At 41.3% G+C, this 17,409-nt stretch overlaps 1 protein-coding gene across 2 annotated transcripts in view; it reads left to right on the top strand.

Moving 5' to 3' along the window:
- The first annotated feature begins 320 nt into the window (after nucleotides 1-320).
- Nucleotides 321-17,409, top strand: part of SETD3 (SET domain containing 3, actin histidine methyltransferase) — a 65,265-nt gene continuing 48,176 nt past the window's right edge. For both annotated transcript variants that reach the window (XM_027730808.2, XM_039381099.1), the window contains exon 1: nucleotides 321-416. The gene's annotated coding sequence lies outside the window, so the exon portion shown is untranslated. The remainder of the gene's footprint in view (nucleotides 417-17,409) is intronic.

Raw genomic sequence — 17,409 nt, forward strand, 5'->3', positions numbered from 1 at the left:
GTTGCGTCATCGCGCCGGAAGGGCGTCTAGCGCGAGGACGACACCTCCCCCTCCCCGCCCAATTTCGTCCCCTCCAATGGCCTCCGAGCCCGGGCGGGCGCGCGACGCGTGACGCAACCTCGAGGTGGACCAATTAGAGAGCCGGAAGGGGAAGATTGCCAGCTGCACTAGCGAATAGAAATGCCGAGGCGGGTTTAAATGCCGTGCCCTTTCAAAAGGCTGCCGGTGCGGTGCTCGCCGCGGATTGGTCCCTGTGGGTGCTGGAGGAGGAGGTGCTGCCAATGGCAGCGTGGGGCGGGGCCTGGGCCGTCCCTCCCCTCCCAGCGCGGGCGGCGCGTCCGGCGGGGCTCGGGCTGAGCCTCCTCGGGCCGCGCCGCCGCCTCGGCCCCGCGGGAGCGCCCGCCGCAGGGAGGGAGGTAAGGCCGGGCCGGCCGGGCCCCCTGTCCTGCCCGAGCCCAGAGCCCCGCCTGGGCCCGCGCCCTTCCCCTCAGCCCGCCCGGCGCGACCTCACCCCGCGGGAGGCGCTGCTCTTCCCGGACACCCCCTCCCGCCGCCCCCGCCTTCCCCCGCGGGGCAGGGCTGGGGCCAGGCCGGGCCTCCTCGCCTTCCCCGTGGCCCCGCAGCGCAGTCCCGGCCCCGCTCGCCGTGGCGTTCCCCCCCGCCCGGCCCGAGGGGCTGAGGGGCCCCCCGGCGCGTTCCAGCCCGGCCTCCGCGGGGTTAAAGTGAGCGAGGCGGCGGCACTGGCGCTTCCCTGGCCCCATCCCCCCGCCCCTCCCGGAGGGTGATCAGAAACCAGAGTAAAACAAATGGCTTAAAGCTGCTTTCCCCGTGATGTAATTCCTTTTTTTTTTTTTTTTTTTTTTTGGTGTGTGACACGTTTTGAATGATCCCTACTCCTAGTCCAGCTTCCCGGCGAGGCTCCCGTGCTTGCAGCGCTGGGGTCTGACTCAGTGTGTGGCTCCTCTGGCTGGAGTGCTCTGGTTCCTTTCCTTTCTCGCCCCATCTGCAGCCTGCTTTAGTAATGGGGTTAAGCCTTTGGAGGAAAAAAGGTGGGGTTTAAAAATACAGTAAACCATCTAAACTGTTCATCCTGCAGGGGCGTTACTCCTAAAGCAGTCTCGGTGTTCTAGGCTTCCCCTATTGCCACAGGAGCTGCTGAGATGGCCCATCTGCGGAACCCTCCTTCCTCTTCCTTCTTACGCAGCAGCACTTGGTTAGAGTTGCTTAAGCTGAGGCTTTGCCTTGCCTTTAGTTCTTAGCAACTTCCTAAATTTTGAATTTGTTGTATGATTTTTTACCACAGGGGGATGTTCAGCCATCAGGTTAAACTCTGTTCTTCCTTTTGGAAGTTGTCTCTCACAGCGTAGTTGAAGGCTGCTCTTCCCCCAAGCGTGGTGTCTGCTCTTCTGGGTGGACTTGTCCATAGGACCTAAGCTTGCTCATGAGATCAAAGTAGAAAGCGAATTGTCTTTGACCCTTCTAAGAGCATGTAATGTAAGCAAGCACCTGTCTCTTCGATTGACAGTTTTGTTCTGTGACAATTGCTACAAATGTTAGCTCAATGTCTCACAAGTGTTTTTTGCTCTCAGTTGTTGTGAGCTCATAACTCACAACAGTGAAATATAAGTATTTTGTAGGTGAGTAAACAGCTGCGGCATTCTGTGTGTCCGCTATCAGGTTCCTGGTATAAAATAGTAAGCCAGCGTGCAAGTTGTTAGAGGGAAAGGCGTGATGAGCATGAAGGCGGGGGTGTTTCCTGATATGTTTGCTCAATTAAGTAATTTAATATGGTAGAGATTCAAGCGTGCCAGCTTGTGCTTTAATAAAGTTTACGGTTATGTTTAGCAGGCTGGATTGAAGTATATATTAAAGCACAGTTGAAAATACATTCTTGACGTGGTGTGCCAAGAAAGAGATTTAGGGTTTTGGAGGAAGAAATGCCACAAACCCTGGAATCATTCATAATCTGGATGTCACTGTTCCTAGAGGTGGCCTGGTCTCTAGTTGAAGTCAGATGTGCCTTGAAATAGACTTCCGATTTCGGTATGGTACATAAATTAAAAGTAAACCATGTAACGCCTATCTGCATGCAGAAATGTACATCTGGATGATATTTTTATTGTAATAAATATAATCTATTTAGACATGTCTACTGTATCTCTGTAATACATCATAGTTGTGCTGATCATGTAGCTCAACTGATGAATTGGGTGGTTTCAGCGTTCTAGGGGTTGCTCTTTGAAAAAGAAAGAGGCACTTTAAGAGTACTGGAGATCTTGGGTGATCTGTATCTTTTCAGACTGTCATAGTGCTTTTTAAAGGAGACCTCACATTGCCTGTGGCTTAAGCACTGAGTGCTTTTGGAGGCCTGGGGAATTCTGTTAAGTCTGACCATGCTGGTGGCTGAAGTCAGTGTGTCTTTGCTTCCTTTTCAATGAGGAGTTATATTTTATACAGAGAGGTTAATATTTCCTAAATTAAGAACATATTTAGGAACATGTAAATAAAAACAGTACAGGAAGGGTTTTAATTCTGCTCAAAAGGAATTAAGAGAAAAAAAGTTTATGGGAGTCTTCCAGAGGAACAAAACTCAAGCAAAGAAATGAAATGGCAAAAGTGGTTTGGCAAAGTGGTAGAGTTTAACAGCTTCTTTTGTGCAAAGAGTAAATATTTTTTCTTTCCTGCTCAAATAACTGTCTGAGGAGCTGGCTCAAGAGAGAGACAGGGGAGTTATTAATCTTTAAGAAAGAGTTTGTTTCCTGTGGAGCAGTTAATAAACTATCTTCCCTTAGAAGATCAATGAGGTGTTTATAGTAAGAAGCACCCTTTGTGCCTAAGAGAGCTTTCGTGGAAGGTGAAGGGACGTAGGGACAATCCTGTAGTAAATAATATAAAAATTCAGAATTAGCAAGCTGATAAAAGTGATTTAAGAAATACATTTCTTTGAGCTGTTCTCTTGGATGTGGCCATTTTTCTTTGCCTTTCAGCATTTTGTGTTACCTTCAAATTAATAATTTCTTACCAGAAGTTTATATTTAATTCATGAGGCAGTCTTGTATTTAGTATCTAACTAGATTCAAATGGGTGGGGGGGAAATAATGTCAAAATGACACTACTTAATTTTTTTGGCAGATTAGGAGCATCCCAAATAAGAATATTGTCAAGACATGTGTTTGGTTATTTTTTATTGTTCTAATTATAAGAGGAGGTCTTGTGGAATTTGATTCCCAGCAATTAGCTATATTTTTTGGAGTTGGTGCTTTTTTTAAGTGCACAAAATAAACATTTAGCTAATTTTAATAACTTCTTTTGATATTATTTTGTAGGTTTGGCTTTGTCTCAGTAACACAGCAATATTTATCTACCATCATTCTTTCCTTAACCTGAAACGAAAATGAGATTAGCAAAGTTTGTTCTTTGCAGGAGAGATGTATGCAGTGTATACAGCAGTGGTTCAGTCTTTCCTCTTTTCCATATGCTTTAGGCTTGTACTCATGTTGGCAAACCTGTGGTGATACAGCTTGTTATAGCAAATGGGATCATTAGTTTGACTCTGGCCATCCTTTGCCAGCTAACTTAGAGACACTTCGGTTTTCTATGTTTGGTTTTATATGTCTAATAATGTTTTAACCTAGACTACTAAGTGTGAAATGTAAGAAAGGATCTCTCAAATTTGAAAGTACAACAGGAGTTCATTGCTCCATAAAAATGCCCTGCTAGTGTTTTCTGGCCTTAGTTTTGTGTATTTGGAGGTAGACTTTGAAGAGGCTTGTTTGTAGTAATTAAGAGGCAAGTTCATGCCCAAGTGTGTTTTAACACTGCTTTGCATTTTTGCTCTTGCCCTTCCTCTGCTGTAACCTTCTCTGCTCCCTTTTTCTTTTTTAGCTGCTCTGCCCTACATTGGCTCTTGCTTGCATCTCTTCTACCAAAGGACTTATTCCAGTTGCTCCATCTACCCCTGTCTGTCCTTTACCACTTCCCATACTGTTCAGCAAGTCTGCTAATGCTTTTTCTTTCTTTGAAATAAGGAAGAATTAGGGCTGTAGTCTTGCATTTCAATTCTACTGCTCTGGCCTGGTAACAGATCCCAGACTTGTCACTTCATGGAGAATCCCACCTGTATTTCTAGCCTGGGCTGAAGCATGCAGAGATGGGAATGACTGCTTGAGATCAGTTTTATCTCCAGTGAGTACATGCAAACAGGTGTTTACATGCCCTGGAATTGGCCAGATGTAGGTAAAACACAAGGCAGAAATAAAGGAAAAGGCATGTTTCTGAGAATGTAGCTGCTAATGTCCTATTAAATATCAAAATACAGTATAACTTCTAATTTGAGAGAAGGATTTTTACTTTTCAAGAGGATTTGTTGAGCCTGATGCTAAAGGCTGCTATATATTGGGGGATGATAGAAAAGTGTCTACTTCCTGGCTTATTTTATTCTTGGATGTATTCCCAATATCTCTGATTGAATTGGCTGACCTGTTCTGGAAGTGCCTGAACAGCAGTGCTTGAACACCATGGTTTTCTGCCAGTGTTTTAATATAGGCCAAAATTGTTTTTGTAACTGAAGATGGATTGTAAACTCTATCAGTTCTATTTAGTTGCTTTTTAATTGTTTCTGTTAAGAGTGTGGTAACCTGTACTGAAAGGAGAGGAGTCCATCTCTGGGGCTCTTGTGTCAGCAGTCTGATTCTAGCTTTTTGCATGCAGATCAGTTTGTAGGTTGTGCTTTTTATATGCTTGTATATATTTTAGAACATCAAAAATAGTGATGGAATTATTTCAGTAAAACTAAGTCTCTTACATTGCAAATGCTGCCTGTATTTCTTAGTTAATAAATGTAGCAGAATCTTCCTTTGTCTTTAATGCCTTATGGCACCACTGCCCAAAGTTTTCATGTAGTGTTTTAGTAGAGTGGGAAGAGGATGTGATGTGTGGGTTTTCACTTCCATGGAACCTGTCTTTCTCAGTGTGCCCATTCTGATGGTAAGTTCAGGGAATATGAGTTACTTTGTGGGGAGGGGTAGGTGCCAACCAAGCATGAGGTTGTTTCCTGCCTGCGCCAGGTCCTCTGGGAGTTCGATTAATTGTCTTTATGGCCACTCTTGGAGGTACTTAGTTATCTTTACCTGATGACAGAGTTTATAGATGTAGCCACATAATAACTTCAGGAACTGAGAGAAGAAGCTTTTGCATTTAAAAACTTTTGCATTAAAATATTTCTGACAAGGACTTCGGAAAGATCTGGTTTTACAGGTTTGCCTCTAGGTAATTCAAGTAAACAGTGTCTTAGTGTCTGCAATTATATAATTTGTGAATCTGTATGTATACTTTGTCCCCCTGTTCAGGTCATCTGTGAGGGTGATAATCAGTGTTAGTCCCAGTATTAATGCCTGTGTGACTGGCCTCTGGCTGAACTTTGTGCCATTCACCACAACCTCTTGAACCCAGCAGTGCTGGCAGTTTTCAGTCCATCTCACTGTCCACTTATTCAGTTGGTAATTCATCAGATTGTCTATGAGTATGTGATGGTAGATGTTGTCAAAGGCCTTACTAATGTGGAGGTGAACAGCATCCACTGCTCTCCCATCAAGGCTACAGTGTTGGTCAGGCACGACTTCCCCTTCATAAATCCATGCGGACTATTCCCAGTCACCCTGCCCTTCATTTGTACGGGAATGGCTTCGAAGTTTACTTGCTTTAACAGCTTCCTTCCACTCAGCACTGATGAGGCCACATCTGGAGTGCAGTGTCCAGTTCTGAGCTTCCTAGTGTGAGAGAGGTGGAGTTACTGAAGAGGCTCCTGTAGAGGGCCACCAAAATGGTTAAGGGACTTTGCTCATATGAGGAAAGGCTGAGAGAGCTGAGACTGTTCAACCGAGAATAAAGAAGCTCAGCAGGGTCTTCTCAGTGTGTATAAATACCTGATAAGGAGACTGCAGGGAAGGCAGAACCAGGCTTTTCTCAGGGCTGCCCAGTGACAAGAGGTGACTGAAGGAGAGGATGTTCCCTCTGAGCATCAGAAAACACATTTTTAGTTAAACCCTGGCTGGTGACCGAGTCTCCATGGTTTGAACAAGTCAATCTCCAGTGGTCCTTTTCAATGTGAGGGTTTTCTTTTAAAGTTTGTTTAAATGTTTATTTTCCTGACCCTTTTTCACTGAGGATAAGTCTTCCTTACACCAGGTCTCCGGGCCTGGGGTTCCTGAAGGCAGGTCTTATTATTAAAGAAAACATAGAATACCAAAGTCCTTTTTCTGTCTCCTTTGTCACCAGGTCCCCTGGCCCCATTCAACAGCAGGCTCACGCCTTGCCTAGTCTTCCTTTAGCTCCTGATGCACCTGTAGAAGCCATTCTTACTGTCCTTTTTGTACTTTATGTCCCTTGCCAGATTCAACTCCAAATGGACTTTAGCTTTCCTTAACATAGGAGCATTCCTGAGATCACTTCCTGAGGAAGTGATCATTTAAATCTTGCCTCTTAAGATGTTAAAAATGGTGGAGTAGTAGCAGAATAGCTTTCTTTCCATCTTTCAGTTTTCAATTATATACTCTTAGAAGAGGTGAAAGTAGTAAGCCACTAGAGCATATTTTGTGAAACAATGAACAGATGCCTGAATGAACAAATACCAAGTTATTCTCTTGCATCAAATCTCTGGTTCTAGGAAGCTATATAAGATTTGTTGGAGCATCTGATGTTACTTTTTCCCCCCCTAAATACAACAGAATATGATTTATCATTTTGAAAACTATCATCCGAAGATAAACGTGTTTAGGCATATAGATGATTTTGTTATGTTTTTGATACCTGTATAGACAGCATTTGAGGATTTATGTCAAAATACTTCTGTTTTACTGCTTTGATAGTCACCACACCTTTTTCTGGTTTTGCTTTTCCAGACTTTCACTGGGCTATAATGAATAGTCGCCAATATGCTCTTCCATTGACTATTGAGAGTGGGATAGAGGTTGACACTATTATTCATAAAGTTGGTTTTCTTAATTCTTCAAAACTAGTGATAAAATTTTCAGATCTTCCAGTCTTTGCTGGTGCCCTGCAGATATTTGCAGGTTTATTTATTCAGTTTTGCCAATTGGATGCTTGACTCGAAAGCATTTCTTTAATGCATCTGCATAGTTTCTTTCTTGTTGAAATGTTATTAAGAAATAGCTACTGGCCTGTATCTAAAAGCCTGTGACTCATTTGTCCAGATTTTAGGTTTTTACAAAAAACAAAGCTGACTTTTCAAAATAGGCTCACAACCTTCAGAGTCAATACTCCACTGCCTTGTACAGACCCCATGGCATCTGGGTGGTCTGTGAGCTTCCAGGTGGCTTGGTTAGAGCTGCTAGGATTCAGGAAACTGGTGAATGATTAATTTCAACAGTCTTGTGGCTCTCCATTGATAACCTCTGTAATCCCCCAGCCCTTTTATAACTACTACTGCTCACTGTGGAGAGTAACACTGCCTGGGTTTGGATATTCCTGCTATGTCTTCATGTTTGGAGGCTGTCGTATGTGTATCAGTGATCTTGCAACGGGATAATCTTTTCTTTGGAAGCTACCTTTTTCAAATGAAGTAGAACTCAGAAGGAAGCTGAGCTGTGTTTGGGTGAATGTCTTTGCTCAAGGAACTTTGCGTACTGGAATAGTATTTTTAGACTTGCAGAAAGTAGTAAGAGTTGGCTGGTGAAGAAAGAAATGGTTGGCTACTTTGGATGACCACCTACAACGTTTCATCTTCCCCTTTGCTAAGCAGAGTTGCATTGATAGCATATTAATATGTTAACTCTCCTTAAAATAGAGAAGCATCCATTTCCTCTGGAGTATGCTGCACCTGATTCTGTCAGTCAGGAGCAAGTAAAATGGATGTTGTCAGACCAGTTTGAGAAGCTTTGTGTGCTGATACAGTGAGTACACTGATAAAACTGTAAAACAGTTGCAGAAAATGACTGTTGGATTTTCATGTGGTTGTCAGATTCAGATTGTATCTGTTCTCTGCCCCTTTTTCCAAAAGTCAACATTCACGAAGTTATTTCTCACTTTGTTCTCAGCTCATGCTTTGGAATACTAGTGAGCTCTGTAAGGGCTCATGAAATTACAATTTTTGCATTTGTCAATGCTCTATTAGAAAATAGAGTTCCTGCTTTCAAGACAATGACAGATACTGTTGTAATTTCCTTCTGTCACTGTAGGATGCCTGGCCTGTACAACCTGTTTCTTGTGCTTCTTGAGTTTTGAATTCATGCCTGAATATGAAAAACTGACCCACTGCACTTTAAGTTTGGACATTTAGAAGACAAAAATAAAATAGACTAATACAATAACTGCTTGCTCTGTTTTGTAATATCTTGGAGTTGGTCTCTGCAAGTGGTTTGGATGTATGGGTAGAGTTTCATATAATGATATGAACAGCCAAAAACCTTGCAAACTCTAGTAAACAGTGATTGTAGACTTAAAAGTATGGCATATGCAGAGTTTGAAAGTGGGAAGGTAATGAAGTGATGCCACTTCTATTTGTTTTACCAGGGTTTTACTGTTGCACTCCCAAGAAAGCAAAATTCTGTGCAACTTTGAGGAACACTTTACCTTCTGTAAAGATAAAGTTGTATCTTTTCCAGAAAACTCTCAAATGGCAGATCAGGTTAATAACAAAAAGCTGGTTTGAACACATTTCTGCAGACTTCTGTCCTGACAGTATGTGACACATTGGCCTAAGGCACAGGACATGAGCAGTCTAGTTTTGGAAAGTACTGTTGCTCCCAGAGTGCATTTTTCTCTGGTGGACAGAGATTTACCGGTTATCACCTGCAGCAAGATGTCAGGAGCGGCTTCACTGCAATAGTCACGATATTTGTATTCAGTTCTGTCCTTTGTCCTCTTTAAGGAAGAATTACTTGGTCTGAGTGGAAGTCATCTCTATCTACAAATTTGCCAGACTAGTAGATAATGGTTCTGTCTGTGGAAGCAGGAATCTCAGCTACAAGAACTGGGAATCGTAATAGCACTAACAGCCAGTCTTGTCAGGAGTCATGCTGCTGCTTTTCCCCTTGTTCTTGAGATGATATTTGGTAGGAACAAATTTTCATTTTGGGCTGATGGATATAAATTTCATCTTGCAGGTGTGACTTGTTGGGTAATGCAATGTCCAGTTTGTGGTCCTTTACTGCAGAAGACATGGTGGTGTTCCTGGTGAGGCAGACGGGCTCTGGCTGTGGTAGGAGTCCTTAAGGCTGCTGCTTGAACTGTGGCTCCTTGCTGCGGCTCAGGAAGCCATGCACATCTCAGATGAGATGAAAGGTGCTGAGCCTCCAGAAGCCTGGGACTGTTGAAGTCCTAACTGCTGGAATCTGATGCAAGTGGTTTATCTTTGCTGGTTGTGCAGGAGCGAGATATCCCCAGGGAACTAGGAATGCAGATACTTACAAATAACAACACTGAAGTCTCAGTTTGGAGGGGTTGGAGGCAAGACAAACTCAGGCTTTGTAGAGGTTCTCAGAGGGACTACAGAAATCATTGCAGCTCCTTATCTGAACATTTTGGAAAACTGCTTGTAGGGTCTGGTCAGTTCTACTCTGGGTTTCAGTGCATGCCTAGGGGTCAAAGGGATAGGTTGGTGACAGGGCTAGGGTTTGCATCAAATTAGGGCTGGAAAACATTTTCAGCAGGCATGTTAACAGTGTATTAGTATACTAGAGGCAGTTATCTTGTGAAAACATGCTAGTCAATCTTTCTGCCTTAATATGAAGAGGAGGGATTTGTTCAGAAAGTCGTGTGGCCTTCCTAGATGTGTTTTGGAACTAATGTGGGCCCTGTACTTTGTAATGTGTGTAATGTTTCTGCTTTGGTCTATGTTGTCACCTGCAAGCGTACAAAAAAGTTCTACCATCATTCTTCTGAACAGTTTACAGTACATTGTGGTCTACATACACTTCAGTTATTACTTTATCAAAATCTGAAGCCATGTAGCACTTAATATTGCTGCATCTTTCTTGTTTCTGAGAGTCCAATAAATGTCCATTTTGAAAGCTTCCTTATTTCAAACCATTGCAGCGTTTGAGTTAAACGTGGAGGGGACTGTAAGGGCTCAAGTTGCCAACTGTGAATGCCATGAGATATAAAGGGGCTTTAAAGAATATGTTACTTTGCTTTCGAGGCCTAGAATAAAAAGATCAAAAAACTACTGGTATTTCACCTGAAACTTCTAGGCACACTTTCTAGAATAGTCACCATTTTAACCACTAGCTAGGGAGGGGGCTTAAGGCTAGTGGGTTTGGAAGACTTTCCAACAGTTGCTAAGCCTTCAATTACATCACTTATAAGGTATTCGTACCAGAAGCTTCTTAAGTTCTTTTTTTTTGCAATGTGCAAAGCATTTAAATGTTGTCAGAAGTTCCTCACCCAACTGTCAAAACAGTATTCTTTTGGGATTTAGAAATGTGGAGTGCTTGGTCTGCCATGGTGTTTTCTAAGGACACTAAAATCACAGTGGCTTGAAGTGTAGTTGTAACTGGGCTTGAGGGCTGTGGTCTCTCTCAGCAAAATAAAGCAGCTCTGTAATAAATTTATTGGTAAAATGTTTCTCTTAAGCTATTAAAGAGCATCCCCAGAGTACTTCTTACCACTTGCATTGCAGTAAATCCGTGCACTGCAACAATTTATACATTGGCAACCATTGTATGACCTTGCCATATAACAAAGCACTCAGTTCTCCTCAAACTTCCCATGGGTACACGTGGAATGAATTATAGTAATACTCATTCATTGTTTCCATGAATGTCCAGTAATACATTTTTATATAAATTTATACAGCTAGCTGATGTCACTCTGCACCCAGAGCAGGAAGGCAGGCAGGTGTACCATATGATTGGGTAATAGTACAGCACACTCCCACGGAGGTGCACTACCACTCCAAACTTTTTTCCTCCCTGTGACCATGAACTCAGTCCTATTTCAACATGAGCTGTCAGATGTCTTCCAGAACTACACAAGGTACACAATATAATTTAGGAGCAAGCACATTAACTGGTGTAGATATCCCCACATGTCTTTGAAAGGTTAAGAAAAGGTACACAAATATCCACTGGAATTCTCCAAACTTACCTTTTCCTGGTTCACGCTACTTTGTGCTACAGTTCCTGGCTGCATCCTGGAAGCCCTGGGCATTAAACAGGCACTTCTGGACCATCCAGATGTTTTGTTTGTTGTGGTCTGATAGTGATCCTAAGACTGCTGGTCAGGGTGAAGTGCCAGCAGTACCACCTCTGACTACATCTTTAAGGCATTCATCTGCTGCAGAAGCTTGATGGAACAGCTGTGCTTCAGTCTTAGCTAGAGAAAAATACAGCAGTTACTTTAAAACTGCTTAGATTCCCTTCCGTAAGAACAGGGTGTTCCAGGAAGCAACACAAAACTGTAGCTGAATTCAGATATCTATAATTTCAAGCACAGTTTAATTGTGCACACTGGGTAGTGTCAGTTCAGTGTCCAAATATAGGTACTTAAGTGGTTTTTTGGTTCCAGCAGTGGTATTGAAACATTCAACCAATTTAAGTTGTTACAAGACATGAATGTATAATGAAAACTCGTTTTGAGAGCAAGAATTGCTTATGTTGCCACGTAGCACAGAACAGGTCTTAAAGCTTGTAGAAACTTGTTTTCTGCTGTAGATATCATCTTCCTTTCCTCCTTTTCATGAGTGATTTGCAAGAGGTTTCTAGCCACTTCGTGTACATATTGCAAGGACTTTGTGGGTAGGAAGTTCTTTTAAATGAAAAGGATGTGGTGTATCTGATGTACAGTTACATCTGCATCACCTGGCTGCTTGGAGGACTAACTTCAACATGGGAATTAATTACATTAGAAAGACCCAGGGACTGTGGCCATCCCTTTTATAGATCTGCTGCCTATGCCAAGATTGGAGATGTGGGTTTTTTGGTATGGTGGTCCTACATAATTATCTGATTGGAAAGGAGCAGCCCGGGAGGCAATAGTAAATCGTATTGGAATCGCAGTATGTGTAGAAAACAAGAGGGGAGTCAAAGGTGTTAAGACAAAAACTAAGCAGAACTGATAGTGCATAGCAATAATCATGGGCCCAATTGCTACTAGGTTGCTTGAGGGCATTCCACTTAGGTGGAATTATTGTTGCAATTAAACAGTAGTCCTTGGCATTAAGTGTCTTCAGCTTTAAATCTCTTCCTTGAAGACAGTCCAGTTAATTGGAAAATATGTTATTGCCTAGTTTTGTATTATTTATGCTGTTGACTATAATGCAATTAAAAAAGGACTTAAGAAAACCTATGCAGTGTTACCCAAGTTTTTTTTTTTTTAACTATTCAGGCAGGCTCTGTTTCTTCTGCTCTAGCTGTTATATGAAGCAGGTACAATCAGTATATAGTGATATGTATCAATATGCATCAATCTTTTCTGTGCATCCTACAGAATTTAGTAATAATAAAAAAATCTGATGCTACAAACACATACCTTTTTTCTTTTTTTTTTCCCCCCATTAACACAAATAGAGGAGCGGGTCAACTTTTTGTTAGAAGTTCTTTCACCTCTTTTTTGGTGGTTAAAATTGCTATGATTCTTAGTGACCGAAACACAGTTGCAGTGAGCCATGCATCATGTACATTTTGAGTTAAAATCAATTCCCATGGAAATGTGTACTTAGACACTATCATCCTAAAGTTCGTAATTGCATGCAAGGCCTTGTCAAAGTTTTGAAGTACCTGAGCTGTCTTGAATGGGGACAGAGCTTCTGCTCTCAGTTGTTCACTCTGGGCAATGTAATGAGTGCTACAGTGTTTTGTTGCACCTCTGTTAACATAGTATTGCTGAACTTTAACTCCTGCCTTCATAGTCATCATCAGTGACTAATTTTCTTAGTGTTGTTGCTTAGCCTGACTCCGAGCAAAATACAGGAAATGGTGATAGAAGGTCTCAGTTCTTGATCTCGTAAGTCATCGTTGATACTTTGGTTTACATGAAGACACTGCTTGCATGGGTCAAGGAGTCACTGAAATAATGTGCTAAAGTGATTTTGAGCCTCGTTGGCACATTTCGGTGGGAAACAAACCAGCTTGCATTAAGACATCACAGGAGCTATTTTGGAAATTTGTGGAATATTTAGATCTTTACAAATCAGTTTAAGTACAGCAAAGGTAGTGTGTAGTTACTAGTTCATGTCTTAGCATATGAATATTTTTAACTAAGCATTTTGTAGTATGTATGTGTACAGGATAACAGGTAAAACCAAAGTAACTTTCTAACTGTAAGTCTTGTGTAGCTATGACATACTGGCTAATAAAGATTTTGGGCCGTATTAACATTTCCATATTTATAGTTTCACCATTTGTGAATTTTTCTTATGTGAGCGTTGGGAGGGTAGATCTTGACAACACCTAATCTTACATGTTTTGTAGACCAGAATTTTTTCCAAGTTTCTTGTATGTGTTGAGGGTGTTTCTTCTGGAATTACAGCTCTTCCAGGATAAAACATGTAACTAGTGTTCTCACAAACATTAAGAATGTATTTTACATCTGGGTGTATTGAAACACAAGTCAATCATGTGACTGTCTTATGCCTTAGAAAACAGCCCAGCTGTAGAATTAAGTAAAAAGATGATCTTATTGAAAAACAGATGGCTTGCAAGAACTGGATTTTTCTGAATAAGTACAAGGGCAAAAGTGTAATCTGACAATGTTCTTTTTATTTACTTAGTTGATGGTAACTGTTTTTAAAGCAGTAACAGATGCATACACTGTAACTGTATAACCCATCCCATAGGAGAAGAAACAAAGCATTCATTTGGAAGCATTAAAAATATAGGCATATATTTCTAACAATGTTTTTTTGCCAGTACATTCTTTTCATTAGTGAAAGCTAGAGAGACATTTTCAGTATCAGTCTTTTTTTTTCCCCCTTTGGTTGTTTACTCATTCAATGTTTAAGAATTTATGCATAACCAGTTGCATTTATTTAGATGATTGTACTTTTCATATGGCACTGTGTCTACTTTAAAGAACAGCAAAGCTTACAACAACTGGCTTGGTAGATTCCTTGAAGAAAATAGATGTTTAGGAGAAGCAAGTAACCCAGAGACTGTAGACAGGTAAAGGGTACCTACCTCCTGAAGGCCATAAACTCCATCTGCTAACTGATTGTGAAAGAAGAAAAAAAGGTGTGTGAAGTAAATACTAGAATCAAAAAACTTGAGGCTTATGGAAAGCTTATCTCAGGAATACTGTTCTTGTTAAGAAGGGAAGGTGACAACCTATTTCATTTGCTTTACCTGAGAGAGGAAATGTACAGGTTTTTGAAATGAAAATAAAAGTGAGTTTGTGTATGAAGTAGGAGAAGCTGACCTGGGTAACTTCACAGGCCTCATGAAGAAGAGAAGCTTACTACATTGCAGCTTGGGCCACAAGAAACAGGGTGAATATACTGGAGAAAAATCCCTCTGTCATGCTTTTCCTGTAGGTCTCTACCTGTTTTTGCTTGCTGTCACTGTTACTTTTCCTCTGGTAAAAGACAGGGTGAGGGGAGAAGAGAAATAATGAAGGCTAAGATAAGGATGAAACTGTAGACTTTAAAAAGAAACAGGGCAGAGCAAGTTCTGATCTCACTATTCCTCTGGGAGATGGTTGGTGTTGCTCAGTACAGTTCTTCAGAGATGGGAAGATATGAGGGAATATTTTAAGTTTTTTTTAATTGAGAAACTGGGGAGAAAGACCTGTGACTTTAGGGGTTCTCGGATCCAGGGAACAGACATTAGAAAAGGAGGGAGGAATGGTAATCAGAACCTTGTAAGATGGAACTGGAAAAAAACGACACTGTGTAACCAATATATTCGTGTTCCAGGATCTCCTTCTTCTGCAGAATGTGTATCTGGAGATGTGGGCTGCTGCTGGAGATGGTTTTCTTTACTTGACGTTCAAATGGAAAACCTAAGTGTGCTGATCATTATATTTTATATAGAAAAAAGTGTACAGATTGTTAACTAGCAAGAATGGACTGCATGTGAGGGGTCCAAGTTGTTTTGGGAGAGCAGAAAAACATAGAGCAAACTGTATCAGTTGTGCTGTGCATTAGACTGATTCTGAACAGTATCTTGCCACAAGGAGCAGGTATATGAAAGCTAGCTCTTAGGGAAGGAAATAGTGTGGGTTATGGCTAAGGGAGTTCTTGGGAAACATAAATTTACATTGTATTTTAAGTGGAATGCAGTCATAAGTGGAAACAGTATGGGCTTTTCTATCATTAATCTTATTAGTGCTTTCTGTAGGTCATTTTTGTCAGCATTGTGATCAGTGTTATGGCAATACTTCAGATCCTGTTTAAAAAAAAAAAGGCTTCCTTGTTATAACCCCTCTATAATCACAGGAGGTCCCGCTTCCAAAAGAACTTGCAGCTTAAATAGAAGAACAGAAACATAGTGGAGGAAGAAAATACACTAACACAGTGAACTAAAATGACATTTGTATTTAGTGCAGCTTTTGGGGCAAGTTTATAGAGGAAATAGAAGAAAAAGGAAAGGGCAGTGGTAGAAGAGGAGAATTAATAGCAAGAAGAGAAGGGGTGGAGTACAGCAAAGGTGAGAGAGGTGGAGGGAAAGGGATTGAATCAGTAACTAATTAGTCATTTATTTAGTGGGAACATTTAGATTAATACCTTAGGAGTGATGAGAATGTTAATGTGGTTTCCAAGTGACATAATGTAGGTGGTTTTCACAAGAAAACATAGCATTCATTGTAACTGTATAAGCTGAGTTTTTCTTAAAGATCACAGATCTCTTCCTCCACCCACACTGTTCTTACACTTCTTGATTTCATGCTTTCTATTTGCTATAGAATGTATTTATCTTTTTAGCCACAGTCATAAGATTCAAGTTTAGAGAAAAAAAACCTTGATCAGTGGAAGCAAAAGATCACATTCTGTGTAAAACTGGTCATATCAAGTGTAAAATTGTGTTCTCCTACACACAGATTGGAGAACTCCTGTCAGTTGCCTAGAGGCATTAAGTTTGTCCCTTAAGACCCTGGGCTTCTTAACATATGTTGATATAAGAGATGATACACTTCCTTCTCTGCAGTAGAGGGGAAAAGGACTTAATCTAGGCAATCAAACTAGAAGAAAAATTTGCAAGCCTCATTTGTGTGCATCCCACTCATCTGTGCATCCCTCTCGATGAAGCCAAGGAACATATCCCACAACCACCTACTTATACTCACCTCTCCTTGCTCTTTGCATGGCTTGAGAATTCCCTCATCTTCCCCTTGTCTGCCCTTGTTGACCTGTATCTGTCCTTCTAATACTGATTCTAGATCTGCATCCCTCGCCTTCTGTGCTAGTGCGTGCCAAGTAGATGTGTGGAGTGGGAACTATTATGTAATAATGAGAACATAATGTAATTAGCATCTACAAGGATCTGAATTAAAGAAGATTCAGTGTTAAGATACTGCATTGAAATATAGTGAGTCCTTGAAGCAAAGTTAAACTTGGATGGATAGCTCTTGCTGTGGGAATTCCTAACTTGATTGGCATTGTAAAAGCTCGGCAAACTTTTGGGTAGCTGGTTTACTACTGTGTAAAGTAAAAAGGAATAGCTGAAGTAAATAAGGCTTAGAGGACCATGTCAGTTGTCTTTGCTGCTCCGTCCTTCCTGCTTTACCCATCAACTTGGATGCTTTCAATCGACTTTGACAGTGGGAGAACTCAAATAAGTTGAGGTGGCCCTTTTGCTAGAGAAAAAGCTGTGTTGAAAATAGTATCTCCTTGGTCTGTTTGTTAGTGAACGTGTGTGCTGATGTTTTTGCCCAACATGTGCAGTTATATCGAAACCTGCAAAAGAAGATGCTGCCTGTCTGGTGTGGTCGTGTGGGGTGGGAACTGAAAGCAACGTGGCGTCTCAGAAGAGATGAGGAAGGTAACAGAGCCCTGCAGGGATTCTGAGGCCGTTGGAAAAGAAAGGCAGATACATTTCCAGAAGAAATCAGACTTCATATATTCTACCTCATGTAGGATATTTTTTTAAAACTAGCACAGTTAAATACTTGAAAATTAATAGAGTGTTTGCTCAGCACTGCGACCATATTCACAGTTTTGTAGCAAAGGTTGCAAGAGGTAGGTGTCTTCACAATGCTTTAGGATAGATTTTTTTTCTGTCAAACCCAGCTGCAGCTCTAGGTAGTGCTGCAGTGAACTCCTTGGTTGGCCTGTGAATATGTAAAGCTGGGGGGATCGTTAATGATTAAATGGATTATTTTTTTCTGAAGTATTTTTTGGGAAGATCTGTATTTTATCATCCAAGCCTGGCATTGCTTCAATAAGGAAATGTGTTCCTGTGATGTAGTCAAGTTCTCTAATACCATAGATATTAGCTTTCTTAAATAAAATGCTGAAGC

Source organism: Pipra filicauda, unplaced genomic scaffold (assembly GCF_003945595.2).
Source record: "Pipra filicauda isolate LSUMZ 115617 unplaced genomic scaffold, ASM394559v2 scaffold212_size3012638_pilon, whole genome shotgun sequence".
Classification (NCBI taxonomy): Eukaryota; Metazoa; Chordata; class Aves; order Passeriformes; family Pipridae; genus Pipra; species Pipra filicauda.